Below are 12,038 nucleotides of genomic sequence, written 5' to 3'. Positions count from 1 at the left end.
GTATCTTTAATGTTTAGATAGTATATTAGCAGCATGCAATAATTACATCATAAGTTCTCAAGCAGAGGCAGTCTATTGCAGGGACCTTCTTTGCTGACAGTTATCGTAGGCTGTTTTAAGTTAGAAAACTGAATAGCAACACTGAATACTGTAGAAATGCACTTTGCTCAGTAATACTTGAGTTGTTGCAATATTTGATTATCCATTTGGTTGTTACAGAAAAATTCTTAACTGTAATTGATGGTTGTTGCCGTAACAGTATATTGCCTGTATTTCTACCTCTAGTAATGGGCTTTATGTGCTAGATTTTAATATCCTTAAGCCTGGGCACGTGCACAAGTCTTTTTAAAAGAAACAGGGTTTACTTGCACAAAACTGATCAGTTTTGAGAGATTGTAAATGTCCTTGAAGTGGTCTTTGTGGGTGTGAAACAAATGGTGAGAATTTGAATTGGTCCCTCTTATTATAGTATTGAAATTAAGTCTACTTAATTTATCAAGACACGTTCATGCCCTGATTTTATATACTTGTATCTGTCAATAAACATTGTGATACTTGGAAAAAAAAAATAATAATAATGGAGAAAAAAATCCAAGTTTTAAAGTGCCTCCTCTTTTTTCAAAACAGCGTTTTCTGTATTCTTAAAAAAATAGGTCACTTGACCTGAAATAATCATAATAAAAATAACAAAAAGTTGAGACAATAAAGAATATCCTGTTGTATCAAGTAATTGTAGTACTCATTCTTTATTACTTTGTACATAAATTTCCTGAAAACTCAAGGCTTTATAGCTCCACGCGTTCTGTTCTGTTTGCATCTGTACTCACCTCTGTTTTAGTGCAGAGCGTATTTTCCAGGGGTAAATACGTCTTTGTATCTCAGACTCATTTATCTCCACATCAACTTACCGCATTGCAGATGAGAAAATGCAGAAGACTCCGGCTGAGGCCGTGCTCTGTCATGGTTTCTCGTTGCTAGGAACACACAAAGCAACTCTAAACTGCTGTGGATTTTCCTGTTAGTCTGTTAACTAAATATGGGTGAATTTTCTATGAGGAAAATATTACCAGTAAATGTTTTTTTTTTTTTTTTTAAATTAGGGCCTGGTTAAGTTGCTAAAGGATTGACTGAATCAAATTACAACACAATTGATCTTCAAAATTTGGCTTCTGACACATCACTGATGTCCATCTAAACCAAATGTAATTCTCAAGCATGGTTTATGTCAAGAAAATAACTGCTTATTGAAGCTGCCACGAAGTGCATTCACCCACGCTTTTAACAATAACAAGTCTTACTGTTTTGACACCTTTTCAGGCCAAGTCCGGAGCCGGGGTGGGGGGGGCCGTGCCCAAGGGGGGTGTTCTGTGGTCTTGTGAAATCAGGAAACATTTAAAAATGCAACATAACACAGATTTCAAAAAATACAGACATTTCCAGAGACTTGACAATGTTATTTTGTATTGTGAACCTTCAAAAAGGGAATAGAGGGTTTCCTACTTCGAAAACTTACTTGGAGTAACTTACGACAACTACAGAAGACACAGCCTAAGACACAAGTGTTCCATATATATTTGCAAGTGATTTGAGAGGCAGCGTCATTACAATATGGATTGGAGGCAGACAGGCTGAATTCTTCCCCTACCTCGGTCAGTAATTAGCTGACAAGTAACTGGCAAGGCCTTGGACAAAGCATTGTTTTCCCCAGGCCTTAGTTTCCGATTTGTAAAGTGGAGATAAAGTCGTAAGATTATTGTGAAAATCAAATTAATAAATTCATAGTGAAATTGCTATATAAACTGAAAAGCACTACATGAATATGAGTACATATTCTATTTTTATTATAATATTCCAATACATTTCCTTACAGATTGATAATACTTGCTTTTTCTAATTAGAAGTCCTATTCTCTGAGTCTGTATTAGTACAAAATAAAGCAATCTTCTATCTGATATAGTTGTCTAACTACAGGACCAGGTCATGCAAATATATGACTGTTTTAAAGTCCTTCTAATTTTCACATTAAAAAAGTGCTTTCAGATAGGGAATAGAAGTATAAATTTACTTGTGTTTTGAAGCAGTAGAAAGATAAACAAAAACTATTTAAAAATGGTTACCATGGGGCAAGAAACAGAAAAAGGAACTGAATGTCCAAATATATATTTACTTGGGAACCCTGTAAAAGCCTTATGTAATCAAAAAGTATAATTATTTCAGAAATAAAAAGCTAAGCAATTCCTAAAAATGAGAAAAAAAAAAGAATCTAATTGCATAACAAATTGTTGACATAAACACATGGAAAAGAATAATTAAAATGCAATATTTTTACAGTCCATCGCTAGTGAGATATATCCTAAGGATAAAAATTACCACAAATAAATCACAGGCTGCATTCAGTAGGTTTATTATTAAAGACATTGGTATTATTATTTTGAAATTATTATATGTGTATGGTTTAGGATAAATCAAACGAGTAATTAGGTGTATGTCATGTCACCAAGATTTTCAATATAAGAAAATATGGAAAGAAAAGCATAAAACCAAATAAATTAATACACAGTAATCATACATTTGAAATAGAAATATCATTTTGGATACACAATTTTTTTCTTATTCTAAAAAATACACATTCTCATTGTTACGGACTGAATGTTTGTTTCCCCCCCCAAATTCATTTGTTGAAGGCCTAATTTCCTGTGTGATATATTTAGAGGCGGAGCTTTTGGGAGGTAATTAGGTCACGAGAGAGCCCTCAAAAGAAGAGACAGGAGAGAAATGACCTCTTTCTCTTTCATGTGCGGTTACAGCAAGATGGCAGCTAGCTACAAGCCAGGAGGCGGGCTCACACCAGACACCAAATCTGCTGGCACCTTGATCTTGGACTTCCCAGCCTCCAAGACTGTGAGAAATAAATGTTGTTGTTTAAGCCATTCAGTCTATGGTATTTGTTATAGCAGCCTGGGCTGACAAAGACACCTACCTTCATTTATTTATCTTTTTAAAAAATACATATTATGTAAATACCTGTTCACTGAGCAGTTCCAGAAGCAAAAACAAATCGGTAGCAGTGACCACTTCTGGGGCTTCGATTCTGGTCTCAGAACTTAATTTTCCTCCTTGTGAAACTGATTGATTCCAGGTCTGAGTGGAAAATATGTTGAATAGATCTCTGGCATCTTGTGCTGAAAAGCAAGAAAGCTATCAACGATTATAGATGTCAAAGAAAAGAGACAGAGGAAACCATTAGAGCCGCTCCCACTGGCTAATTTGTGGAACAGTTTAAGCATCAATGGAAATGACTGGAAAGGCCTGAAACAGATCTTATACATACATAAGATCATGAGTTAGTAATTATACAAAAAAAATAGCACGTGCTCGTTGGTTACCTTTGATAGTTACCAGAAGGTTCAAAAAACTGATTTAAGAAAAGGGAAAGGATTATGCGTGATGTATTCTGTTGTTTCTGTGTGGAGTTTATTTCATGCTGTTTTTCCAGGATATCTGCTGTTTCAACTTAGGACAATCCATAAGGTCACCAGGCTGCCGAAGCCCATGGTGGAAATAAAGCCTTTGTTGAAGGCACTGTTGAGACTGATCACAGGCCAGCTTCTGCCTCTTCACCCCTGTCCATACTTCTCCCAAGAGCACCACCTAATAAGTACCGTGGATGCTAATCTCCATCACAGGGTTTGCTTCCCAAGAGACCCAACCTATTGCAAGCGATGACTGCCATGTGTTGTCTAGGAAAGTAAATACTAAGATAGGATTTTAGAGCTGAATCTCTTGTTCCTCAGTTGGCAATGAGAACCTCTTCATGGATGGCAAGTGGCGCTCAGGTGGACTCTGGCACAAGGTGGCAGTGTAATTGATAACATTTTCACCAGTTTGGCATACTGGTGGAAGGAAATGCATTAGCTGGTGCAGGGTGTCAGACATTTGAGAAACGGGGGAAATGGTAACAATACGGAACAGAATTGGGTGAGCTTAAGTGATACTCTGGAAAAATAAAATAACTGAGAATTTCTTTTAAATTTTGCTTAACACACCATACTTAGGGATGCCTTCTGGAGAAAATAACTGGTTAGGAAAATGCATAATGGAATGATATCTGTCCGTATACGTCAACTAAAATACATCGTGTTGGGGCTTCCCTGGTGGCACAGTGGTCGAGAATCCGCCTGCCGATGCAGGGGACGCGGGTTCGTGCCCCGGTCCGGGAAGATCCCACATGCCGCGGGGCGGCTGGGCGCATATATAAGTGTATATGTATACATATGCATATATAAGTGTATATGTATACATATGCATATATAAGTGTATATGTATACATATGCATATATAAGTGTATATGTATACATATGCATATATAAGTGTATATGTATACATATGCATATATAAGTGTATATGTATACATATGCATATATAAGTGTATATGTATACATATGCATATATAAGTGTATATGTATACATATGCATATATAAGTGTATATGTATACATATGCATATATAAGTGTATATGTATACATATGCATATATAAGTGTATATGTATACATATGCATATATAAGTGTATATGTATACATATGCATATATAAGTGTATATGTATACATATGCATATATAAGTGTATATGTATACATATGCATATATAGTGTATATGTATACATATGCATATATAAGTATATGTATACATATGCATATATAAGTGTATATGTATACATATGCATATATATGCATGTTTTAATATATATTCTTATTTAATGGGATTAAATATAAATATTTATTTAAAAAAAAGAATACCATTGTTGGTTTTACAAGTTTTAGTAATCTGTTCTTATCATCCTTTTCTCTCTATCAAAACAAATTTTTAATTCTGTACTAGGCCATGGATTTTTCAAAATTATGTTCCCTGACCATAAAGAACTTCAGTAAAATTAACCTTCATCTTTTATAGATTTAAAACAATCTTTACCTTAACTCCACTCAAGTAAGAGCATTTATTAAATTATTTTGTAGTGGACATTAAGTTGAACTGGGCCTTGTGCTGTAAGGAAGCGTGTAAAAAGTCACAGGAGACCAGCCCTAATGAGAATATGTTGCATAAGCTACAAAAACATAGTTAAAAATAATCAGAGAGTTGACGAAAGAAGCTTAAAGGAACAAATTCCAAAAAGTGTTGAGCCCTTCCTGGTAGAGAAGTGTGCCAAACTGCTTTCCTCCATGAAGGGATGGTGTAGGAAAAGGAGGAAACTACCATAGATTAGAGTAAGAAGAAACTACCCAAACTCTTAATTACCTCTCAGTGACCGTGTGAGGGCTGGCGTCATAAATTAGAATCCCAGGAGCCCCAGCCTCAGAGCAAGTCTGCTCCCACCCGCCATTTCCCCCCAGACCTTCCTGCACACGGACGTACAGCTGTGGAGGGCAAGGCACACAGGGCCTTCCTAAGAGAAGCAGCCTGCTGAGGACTGGGGACGTGGCAAGAAAAGCCCATCTGAGGCACTTCAGGCTCTCAATGGACGCAAGCAATCACTACTGAAGTTTGATGGTGAGGCAGGGAGAGGAAGAGAGATCTCCCAAGGGTCAGAAAACTAAGAGCGTGAATAAATAAGTAAAGGGCACCCTGAGCAATTAAAAATCTAGCAGCCGGAGCGCAGAGAACAACCCAGCTAGAAAGCACACGAGAGCCTTGAGGTCTTGCTCAGATCCAAGGCCTATCAAAGGGAAAGTCCCGATCCAACCTTCAAAACATTTGAAGCCAGTGGTGATCTAAAACTTACTGAAGCTACAGCAGAGTAGAGACAGCTGACTTTAACCAGATTATACTGACTTAGCCACCCAGTCTAGAGGCTTGACAGAAAAAAAGATGCTTGATTTGGGGGAGGGGGGTAGTAAATAATATTACTTCAGTCTTTACTGTTCTTTTACTCACAATCCCATCATAAAATCCAGAATTTTGAGACATCCTAAGTGAGAAGAAATGATCTGTTTAAAACAATACATAGTCAAGAGAGAGAAGCCCACAGATGGCATGTTGAAATTATCACAGGGACTTTAAAATATTACAATAAATATTATAAAGAATCTAACGGGGGCTTCCCTGGTGGCGCAGTGGTTGGGAGTCGGCCTGCCGATGCAGGGGAGACGGGTTCGTGCCCCGGTCCGGGAGGATCCCACATGCCACGGAGCGGCTGGGCCCGTGAGCCATGGCTGCTGAGCCTGCGTGTCCGGAGCCTGTGCTCCGCAATGGGAGAGGCCACAACAGTGAGAGGCCCGCGTACCGCAAAAAAAAGAATCTAACGGAAATGGCATTCAACATATGAAAACAGATGATGAATTACAGCAAAAAGATGGAAACTATCAAAAAAGAAACACATATAAATGCTAGAAATAAAAAAATGTAATATCAGACAAAAAGTTTATCCAATGGCTAATCAGAAAACTGGACACAGCAGATTTTAAAAAGCCATTTGCTTGAATACAGATCAATTAAAATTATCCAAACTGATGCACAAAAAGGAAAAAAAAAAGAAGAAAAAGAACAGAATATCCAAGATCTATGTGGTGATACCAAACTTTCTGACATAGATATAATTGAAGTTTCACAAGGAGAGAAGAGAGAAAATTGAAAAACACAACAACAACAAAACAAACAAACAAACAAATAGAGAAGTAACTCATCCAGAAGAGCTGATGGCCAGAATTTTTCAAAAATTGATGAAAGACTGACCCACAGACTAAACATCTTAGCAAACCCTAAGCAGAGTAATTCTGAAAACTCACACCTACTCACATCTTAGTCAAACGGTTGAAGACCAGAGAAAAAGAGTATACCTTAAAAGCACACAGAGAAAAGTTCCAGTTCTGGAAACCTAATGGTGCAGTGACCTGCGTGGGACTGATCCTCCTACAGATAACAAGCATAAACTCAAAAGAGACATTTTTATAAACAAAAATGTGAAGGCATCAGTGTACAACAACAAAAAAAAAGCAGGTAGAAAACAGGTGAGGAGTCTACCCTTGAGAAAAAGGAAGCGCACTGGGTGACATCCATGCTTACGGGCTTTCTGTGTTAGGGCACTTCCTGGAATGTTTACCGCAGAGTGGGCAGAACTCAAGCAGAAGGCCAATTCCTTAAAATAAATAGGTGACATCAATATGGATACAGATACAGATACAGTCGTACAATGGGAAACTACTCAGTCATAAAAAGGAGCAGACTATTCACACACACAGCCTGGATGCATCTCAGAAACATTCTACGGAGTGAAGACAGCCAGACGCTCAAGTAGAAAGCTACGGTCTCGTTAGGTTGAGATGTCAGGGAATGTAATTCAGATCTGCCAAAGTAGCTAGAAATTAACGAGAGACATACCAGGAAGGAGGGAGCCACAGAGGAAACAGCCTCAAAATACGACGAAAACTTCACTCAGACCCTTGGCTGAGCCCTCATCTGCGGTATATGGGGCTTGGCCCAGAAGCACAGTGGAAATCCAAAGTAGGGCAGCTCAGATGGTGGACCAGAGATTCTAACTGCTGCCCACAGAACAGGAAACAGAGTTTGGAGTTTTAATTCATCTGAAGAGGGGCTTGTAACCACCTCAGAGTTTTCACTGGCATCACAAAGTGCCACGTCTTAGGAGTAAAGACAATATCCCAAGACCAAGAAACTTGTCCCAGAAACAGGGAAAAACCAAAATGTACTTGCCCTCATAAAGCCTAAAATCAAGCCTCCATAAGTTCAAACTTCTCAGCGAGTAATTGAACTGCCTGCTAAAACAATAATTAATGCTCTTTAGAAGAAGATAGGAAAGTACCATCTCTACAACATTTTGTCCATAATATATTGTACACAATAAACATTTATTGGGTATTTCAAGAAAAATCTGGGTCATAGCCTAGTTCCCCACAATCGCATGAGCCACTTCTTTAAAATAAATCTCTTTATATGTATTGATTCTATTCTCTGGAGAACCCTGAGATACATAGAGAGAGATAACATAGATACGTATTCTATTTCTTTCTATGACTAATACAGTCATGCAATGGAAAACTACTCAGTAGTAAAAAGGAACAGACTACTCATACAATCAACATGCATAAATCTCATAAACACTGCGTTGAGTTTAAAAAGCCAGATACAAAATAATACATACTCTATCATTTCATTTATACGAAGTCCAAGAACAGATAAAACTAACCTATGATGACAGAAATAAGTAAATGGTTGTCTGGGGAAGGGGGGTGTGGATGTGTATTGGCTGGAAATAGGAGACAACTTTCTGGAGTGATGGAACTGTGCCACATCTTGTTTTGGGTGGTGTTGCATGGGTGTGTACCTTTGTCAAAACTCAGAGAACTGAATGGTCAAGATCCATGCATTTCATCCTGTGTAAATTATATACCTTTAAAAAACAACATGTGAAAAATTACATATTGCATCAAATTTCAACTATGTATATGCATAAATTTATTTCAAATGTATTTCAAATATGAATTTTAAAAAACAATTAAGTCATTGAAACTTTGTAGCTAAATATGTCCGTTTTTGACTTAGCATCAGCTGTAATATCCCAACCAGTGTTTGCATTTCTTTTCCTGACCAGAGCTGAAATACCTGTAGCCCCAAATTCCAGGACCAATTCTGTCCCAGAGTTTCTCTCTAACAACATAAATGCTACTGGCAGCCTTCCTGAGGTTCCACAAATCAAGCTCCACTATTTCCTAACTCTTATCCTTTTAGATCCCACACATTTCCTCCCTCCCCCACACACCTAACACACACACACGCGCGCGCGCGCACACACACACACACACACAGACCACATCTTGGACCGTCCTTCTTTAACTACCATCCGAGGACTGTTAATGCAGATCCCTCTGGACACTGAGTTTTACCATCAAAATGAACTCCCTTTTCTGTACCTAAAGGCAATCAGTTTTCCTCAGGGCTGTTTCCTTCACAGCTTACTGACTCTTTGGCTAGGATATAAGAGGGCAAATTTTGAGATCACTCTGGAGGAAGGACAAGAGTAACTGCAAATAGTGATGCCACATTGTCAGAAGGAGAAGAGCAAACAAAGAGCGGATACATGTATATGTATAACCGATTCACTTTGCTGTACATCTGAAACTAACACAACACTGTACATCAACGATACTCCAATAAAAAATTTTTTTAAAAGGGATGAATGATTTGAGGTGAAAAGTAAAAAAGATAATCCACTTCCTTTTCTTAGGCTCTCCAAAACTTGCTCATTTGATTATATTTCCATGAGTTATTTTGGGCAAGATAGAAATTTCTGGTTTGTTACCATAACCTCCTGTGATAGGTAAGATGCGAGGACGCTAGTATTCCCATAAAAAGTGTGCAACTTAACAAGGCAAGGACTCATGGCAAGGAAAGTGATGTGAACAGTGGAACTTAAAGCACAGTGGAACTTTCCTGGGTGGCATACTTTCCTTGGCAACCCTGAAATCCCACCACGTAGATATCTGCTCACTCTACCTACTGGAAGCTCACCACTGCTTGTCCATATAGATAGAGGGACCTGACTCCTTTGTGGTAACTGACGCTCCTGCCCAAGTGAGAATAAGACTTGCCCATATCTGTTCCGGAGTCAACACTCAGTACACCTGTAGACAGAAGCTCAAAAGGAGTGTGAAGGACACAGGACTTACTAGTTACACAACTTTGAACAGTCATTTTTCTAGGTTCATAGGGGACACGGGACTAGTAAGATCAGAGGAGGGCCTGAGGAGTCCCTACTCCTGTTCTTAAGAAGTTTTGGGGAATCGTTTAACCATTTGGGGGACCCCTCAGGTCACAAAGGCAAGGTGATACTGCGCTTAGACACCCAACTTCAGCACTGTGATCACTGCAGCCTGAGCAGGTTCACTGAAGTCAATACTTGCGTCAAGCAGTGAACTTGCACTTGAGTGAAAGTTATAATTAATCTCGTTATTTTAAATCAATTGTGGTTAAAGTTTAACATATTAATTATATCCATATGTTATTAATTCCTTACAGGCTAAGATCAAGTTTTAATATTTTTTGGTGTCTTAAGATACCAAAAGACTTAAGACAGCCTGAATATATACATTTGGTAATTGGATTGATGAATAATCAGCTATTTTGTTTTGGTTTTGCCCAGGAAAAAAGTTAATTCCCTCCATCCACCCAGGGTTATCCCATCCTTTACCATTGAATAGATCCATCAGTTTGATCTCAGATCTCTAGAGGCATTTAATTCATTGTGAAAATTTTTTCCTGGGGAGAGAATAAGTATTTATCTTAAAAAGTAAAATAAAATAGGGACTTCTCTGGCGATCCAGTGGTTTAAGACTCAGCGCTTCCACTGCAGGGAGCGCGGGTTTGATCCCTGGTCCAGGAACTAAGATCCCGCAAGCCACGCGTCATGGCCAAAAGAAAAAGTAAAATAAAATAATCTATGGAACAGGAGGAAAACAGGGAGATGGTAAAGGAGGAAGAAGAGGAAAATGAAGAGAAAAAAGCAGACAAGTACAAGAAGAAGGAAGAAGAAATGTAGAAATGGCAAGTACACAAAATCAGGAATTAAAAAAATACTTTGGCTTTATCCTCTAAATTCTTAGGCATAAACGTTTATCTCTCTGACTTTAAAAATTAGGATAAATCATTACTCTATATAATATTGATTCTATATGTTAATAATTACTCCTAATTGAGATTTCTGTTTTCAGTTTCTAAAGAAAGGTACATTTTTTTTTTTTTTTTTTTTTTGTGGTATGCGGGCCTCCCCCTCCCGTGGCCTCTCCCGCTGCGGAGCACAGGCTCCGGACGCGCAAGCCCAGCGGCCATGGCTCACGGGCCCAAGCGCTCCGCGGCACGCGGGATCCTCCCAGACCGGGGCGCGAACCCGGCTCCCCTAGCATCAGCAGGCGGACACGCAACCACTGCGCCACCAGGGAAGCCCAAGAAAGGTACATTTTTAAAGTACTATTTCATCCTCAGTCCAATAGAGGCCATTCCATATATTGAGTAAATTCCTATAACGTTAAGTACACATATCATTCTTGCATACACCTGAAGATCGAATGAAATAATATCAGTATACATAAAAGATTTAAGCACCCAGTACATGTATGGGAAATGAATATGGGCCAGATGAGGACATGTTTATAGAAGTAAAAAAACTCAGTATGGATTTACACACAAAGAGGCACTGTAACCAGGATGAGTATCCGTAGGTTTCTAGTCCAGTGCTTACTGATGTAAGATTTTGCTTCTTAAATATTACATAAACATTTAAAAAATATTTATTGATTGCCTTATCTGTCCTAGCAGTTAAAAAATATGTAAAAATATATATATTATATGGAGACAGACAATAAATAAAATATATAAAAATATATAATATGCTATATGTTGAAAAATACTAAGGAGAAGCATAAGGCAGGGAAAGTCGCTAGAAATTATGAGTAGGGGGGTCCTTGCTTTAAATTAGGTGGCCAGGGAGAGCTTCACTAAAAAGGTGGTGTGTGAGCAAAGCTCTGAGAGGTGATGACGGAAGCCTTGTCAATATCTGGAGGAACAGTAATTTACTGGGTGCAGGACGAGAGTTAGAGGCAGTAGAGATCTGGCAAGTAGAATAGCAAGAAACAAATGTGATCATTCACATGAGGTAGTAAGCGTTGGTAACATAGGAATGGAAAGGGAAAGATACATCCTCAGCAACATTTCTCAGAAAGAACTTTTTTTTTTTTTTAATCAAAATCCAACATAGAATTTGGTTCTGAGTTGTTTATAAAAAATATAGAATTTAGACTCCAGGCCAGGTCCACAATTAGTTGTATGAACTTGGACAAGTTATTTATCTGGAACATGTCTCTTCATCCATAAGTGAAGTTGTAGTAGATTATCTCTAATTTTTCTTCCTTCTCTACATTACTATGATGAAGACTTGTTTACCTGTTTTTTTTGTTTGTTTCTGTTTTTTTTGTGGTACGCGGGCCTCTCACCGCTGTGGCCTCTCCCGCTGCGGAGCACAGGCTCGGGCCG

At 38.3% G+C, this 12,038-nt stretch overlaps 1 long non-coding RNA gene across 8 annotated transcripts in view; it reads right to left on the bottom strand.

Moving 5' to 3' along the window:
* Window positions 1-800: 800 nt before the first annotated feature.
* The window catches only part of LOC112066691 (uncharacterized), a 330,402-nt gene continuing 319,164 nt past the window's right edge, over window positions 801-12,038 (bottom strand). For 6 of the 8 annotated variants that reach the window (XR_008617015.1, XR_008617011.1, XR_008617012.1 and 3 more), the window contains one exon: window positions 2,652-3,182. This is a non-coding gene — a long non-coding RNA (uncharacterized lncRNA). Of the gene's footprint in view, window positions 975-2,651; window positions 3,183-12,038 lie in introns of those variants that run through there. The other 2 variants (XR_003679301.1, XR_003679303.1) reach the window with 2 other exon arrangements.

This window comes from Physeter macrocephalus, chromosome 4 (assembly GCF_002837175.3).
Source record: "Physeter macrocephalus isolate SW-GA chromosome 4, ASM283717v5, whole genome shotgun sequence".
NCBI classification, from domain to species: Eukaryota; Metazoa; Chordata; class Mammalia; order Artiodactyla; family Physeteridae; genus Physeter; species Physeter macrocephalus.
Note: the sequence above shows the minus strand (reverse complement) of the source record. Positions and strands in the feature narration are given on the sequence as shown.